At 34.6% G+C, this 5321-nt stretch overlaps 1 protein-coding gene across 1 annotated transcript in view; it reads right to left on the bottom strand.

Annotated features, from left to right (window-relative positions):
• LOC106683124 (oxidative stress-induced growth inhibitor 1) overlaps nt 1-2050 on the bottom strand; it is a 47773-nt gene extending 45723 nt beyond the window's left edge. The window contains exon 1 of the mRNA XM_067051456.1: nt 1910-2050. The gene's annotated coding sequence lies outside the window, so the exon portion shown is untranslated. The remainder of the gene's footprint in view (nt 1-1909) is intronic.
• Between the last annotated feature and the right edge of the window lie 3271 nt (nt 2051-5321).

Consider the following 5321-nt stretch of genomic DNA (forward strand, 5'->3'; position numbering starts at 1 on the left):
ATATATATATATAAATATATGAAACATACTGCCATTTAAATTTTTGCATAAATAAAATATCTAAATGAGGTGTAGATAGTTGACCATAAATTAATAAGTAGAGAAGATGGTCAGGGGTGCGGTCAGCAAAAAAAAAACAACAAATAAACAAAAGATTCTTTATTGTGAGGATGTTTCGACCTGAGTTTCAGGTCTTCATTAGGGATATAAAAACAAAAAGAAGTAACAACCATCATTCAGAGAAACATAAAGTTGAAAAGAAAAAATAAACAAACAAATTTGGAAGTATAGATAACAATGAATTGAATAATAAAAAAAGTTGATTGATAGCAATGGAATTAGACAGTAGCAGACTGATAACAATGAAAGATGAAATATAATATTAAGTAGATAAGAAATGGTGTCTAAAAAACTGAAAAACAATTTGAATCAACATATTGAACAATATGAAAGAAACATTAAATTTATGATACAATGGGTAAGTGACTTATATATGAATAACAATGTGAATACATATATACATAAATATAAACACACATTTTGTTGGCTGACCGCAACCCCACCTCTATCTTCTTCACTTAATAATCTCTTGAAGAAATCAATCAAGTTAATAACTACACCATTTATGAGTACTTGTTGATTCGGCGACTGACTTGAGACGTATATGCCACTACTGTTTCAGCACTAATTAATTACATTTTTTATGGAACCACTCTAGTTATTTTACAAATTGATAGGGAGGTTTTAAAGAATTCCTCTACATGTTTTATTTAAAAACCTCCTTGAATATTTTTGGCTGTTTCAATACAACTGCACTTGAATTTTCAACATTCCTATCAATGACTTAAAAAAAAAAAAAATTACCATTGTTTTTAGTGCAACTGATAAAGTATGATAGTATCCAAATAAGTAACTCAAGTCAAATATGTGAATTAATGGAAATCAACCATTCTTTAAGTAGGTGAAATAAGCAGATTCCCAAGTTCATTAATCAAAAAACTCTATTGATGGTACAGTATAATCAACTGAAAATTGGATATTATCCAACTAACTTCCAGTATTCATGGTACTTCTTACTAGTGATAAATACCAGTATTTATTTATTTCTCAATATTCCCTTCCAACCTAACAACCTGAAGCATGAATGTTAACAATATTTCATAATATAATAACTTGTTCAATAAAATGATATTTACTGAATCAACTTCAGTAACAGTAAGAATCAACTTTCACTCTTTCAAGAAATAAAAAAAAATTCTTATCCTAAGTGACTCAGCTTAACAAGTTGGGTACTTATCAGTAAAATGAGTAAATAAATAAGCTAATTAGTAAGGAAATTAAAGGTTGAAATTCATTAATCGGAAATATGCTAGTCTAAACACTATTACCTCAGAAAAAAAAGTGTTTAGAACAATAAATAAATACTTATTTATATTTGTAATGTAATTGATAATTATTCTGCTAATTGAATGTGACTGGAGCCTGGCATAAATATCAAGATCACATGAGTTTAGCAGTGGATAAAGTTGAATGAAAGACCTTAAATTGCTCTAATTTACTGAGACAACTTTAAATTAAAACAATTATCCTATAAATACTTTCATCAGTAAAACTAAACATCTTTTTCATATAAATATCTTTAAAAAACAACAATGAAAAATGATATTTTATCATTCTTTTAAAAAATATAAGAAACACTGCAACAATAACCAATGACATTACATGTTTGGTGCTTATCTTCTAAAATGGACCATAAAATTACAATGAACAGTGATTTTAAATTAATACTGCATGTACTTTAAAATTTTCAAAAGAAAATGTCAAAGATAGGTTTCTTTGAGACATACAGATAATCTATCACTCCTCAAGAGTACTTCAAGAAAAAAAATAAACAATATATCTAACTTACCTCCGTAATTTACGAACTAAAGGGGCAGCAAAGAATTGTTTTAAGAAAATTGAGAGACAAATCAACTTGACTAAACCGAAAATTACTCAGAAATATAAGGACCAAAACAATAGCTGCCTCCTTACCGTGAACGAAACGTATACCGGAATTCAAACTTTTTCAATACCTTCTCCCTGGGCAACCAGAAGTATTTATATACTCCTATTAGAATCGATACCAACTTTTAATTCATTAGTTTAGTAATGATTGTTCTTTAGTATTTTTCCTACTATTATTTTTTTCTGTTACTTTTTTGAGTAAAAATAGAATGTTAGCAGTACAAAATACATATCAACATTAAACAATTGGATTATAGTAATTATGTTGGTATATCGCAATGTTGAAGATAATGACGCAACGTATGTCACAAGATGGTGCAGATTTTATTTTGTGATAGTCATTAAATAAATAAAGAAAGCTAACGACTTTTTAGTTAATAGATACTGCTAAATAAATAGCAAGAGCCATTAAAAAAGATAGTCATATGCATCAATTTATTTATTGTCAGTACATTGATCAATCTGTTTTTGAGGTTCAAACTACTCGAAAGAATGAAAATAAATGAGAAAAAGAAAGCCAAGTTTTTTTATTGCGCGATTTAGAGGAAGTTCTAATTAATAGAAATCAAGAGCAGATTAATGTATCCTCCTGAATAAATGAAAATAAATAACAATGGCGATAGATAATCTGGAAAGTGTTAAGTTAAATTTACAACTACTATTACTGTTGAAAAACAATTTTTTATTCTAGAAGTTGAAGAAGCATGGATGTAAAGTAGGTCAATAAACAAACAAACATTTTATTTTATAGTAAAAACTTATTTTATCTCAATAACCTATTTATAAGACAAAAAAATAATAACTACTTCACGATAATAAGTAATTATATGGAAGACGAAAACTACTAGATTGACCAAAATTAAATATAGTGAGTGAAATACAATGACAACGTTCTGGTCACAGCCAGACGTAAAGAACGACCAGATTTGTACAATATTGAATAATGCTTCGAAACCTGGAATAAAGCATGAGCTGTACTTTGGGAATAAAACCTTTTGGGAGATCAAGCGGCTATGGCGTGATGAACTGATAGGAATGGACAGGACATTCGTCCGTTGCAAACTGATTGTGGAAACCCTTTTGGAAGAAGAACAACAACAACGGAAAGTCACCCTAGCGTATCATCGGGGTAAGACCAATCACCGCGGAATCCCTGTGACTATGCTGGCCTTGAAGAGAAGATACTTTTGGTGAGGGATAAGACTATATCGGAGATTGTAGGAAGCTGCGAGGTTTGTCGACGCACTAAGTACGACAGACATCCGCCTTGTAACAGTTAGCAAGCACGAAGTGCCGCTATAACCCGCCAGGGGCAAGCACTACAAGCGTATAATTGTATATAAGTTTATTATTATAAAAATACGATCTCTTGTACAAATGTATATATGTTAATATGTAATGTGTAAGAATGTTAATTATAAAATAAAAAGAGATTGAGCAAAAAGAGTCTACGGAACTATCTCAAGTAGAGTTAAAAGAGTGAATCCTCAGTGATAACCGATCATATGAGGCCTTCAATTGCCACCGGGATTGATCCGTAAGATCAAGCCTTTTCTCGTGTCTAGTCATAGCACTGGTGGCTTACACTCTATTTGAGATAGAGAAGTTCATGGCTAATCTATTCTCGCAAGAGTTGGTTTTTATTATGCTCACCCTAGTCGATGGCCTATCACCTCTGCCTTTCTCCAGCAATCTTAGTCCGTCCGCTTCATCTCGGACACTAAGATTGTAACCTAATCCTTAACGGTTACACTGGTCCGTCCGCTTCATCTCGGCAACTAAGATAGTAACCTAATCCTTAACGGTTACACTGGTCCGTCCGCTTCATCTCGGCAACCAGTGTAATTTCCCGTTTCTCCCCGGCTCTAGTCCGTCCGCTTTATCTCGGCAACTAGAGCTGCACCTAGCCTTATCAGCTTACTGGTCCGTCCGCTTCATCTCGGCAACTAGAGCTGCACCTAGCCTTATCAGCTTACTGGTCCGTCCGCTTCATCTCGGCAACTAGTAAGATGGCTCCTATCATGACAGTTCTAGTCCGTCCGCTTCATTTCGGCAACTAGAACTGTTACTCTACCTCAGACTCTCTAGCCTAGACCTCCTCTACCTAGTCAGTGTCCAGGGCTCATCCCCTGGCACGGCCTTCCTTTCTTACCTACTAATGAATACGCCTTGTCATGGGCCTTCTGTAAAGTGTATATCAGGCTGGAGAACCGCCTAAGACCAGACAACCCCGACAGCCTAAATAAAAACACCTACCACAGATGCACCGCTCCAAGATTTACAAATTAATACATTTACATGAAAGTAAATGGAAGTTGTAGGAAATTGCGAAGTTTGTCTAAGCACGAAATATGAAAGAAACCCAACAAAAGGGAGACAAGAAGAAACACATACCCCAGAGGCACCGCTCAACGATCTGCAGATCGATACTTGCCCATAGAGAGGATATAAATGAATCTTGCATCTTGATGCAAGGCGGCAGTGGCGTATCAGGTGCAGGACAAGTCGTTGGAAGCAGTGTTGACAGCTCTACGATTGTGGTTCCAATTCTACGTAGTTTCGGAGCGCATCGCATCGGACGGAGGTAGAGAATTCGACAATGCCAGGATTCGAACTGAAATGAAGGACCTTGATGTGACACGGCACCTCAACACACCAGGATACCCCAAGAGTAGAGGAGGCATACAGCAACTTCATGGAACGTTGAGGACCATCTTCGCTTATATCAAATCGACAAGGGATTGGAACCAGATACAGCAATGCCTAAGGCTATAGCAGCATATAATTATTCAGTAAACACCGTTAAGGGTTTTCGCCATTTGAGATCTTCTTTGGACTTCGAGGACACCAGCGGAACTATAAGGGCACGGCAGTGGACGGTAAAGAGATACACAACAACCATGTTGCTCGAAGAAATGAAGACGGAAAAAATCAGGAGGGTGGCGTGGGAGAATTTAAAGGTCACCGACAGGGGACGATCGTATATAGAAAGTTGGGGTCTAACAAGGGTAAAGAAATACAGCAATACGAGAGTCCATTCAAGGTGATAATTATAAGGGAACACAATATTATTACAAAAGAAAGTATCAGAGAACCCAAAAATAGGAGAACTTTCCTCCATATTGAAGAATTAAAACTTCCGGCAATGACAATATTAAAACTGGAGTGTTATCATATTGCCAGTCAATACTAGATTAGATTACAGAAACTTTAGTTGTTTATTCTATTTATTATTTTTCGTTTTAAGAATGTTTTTTACTTTTCTAAATCATTCCGGATTGCTTTTCAAGCTCAAATCCATATTACCCCAAACC

Source organism: Halyomorpha halys, unplaced genomic scaffold, assembly GCF_000696795.3.
Source record: "Halyomorpha halys isolate HHAL.00 unplaced genomic scaffold, Hhal_1.1 Scaffold468.1, whole genome shotgun sequence".
Classification (NCBI taxonomy): Eukaryota; Metazoa; Arthropoda; class Insecta; order Hemiptera; family Pentatomidae; genus Halyomorpha; species Halyomorpha halys.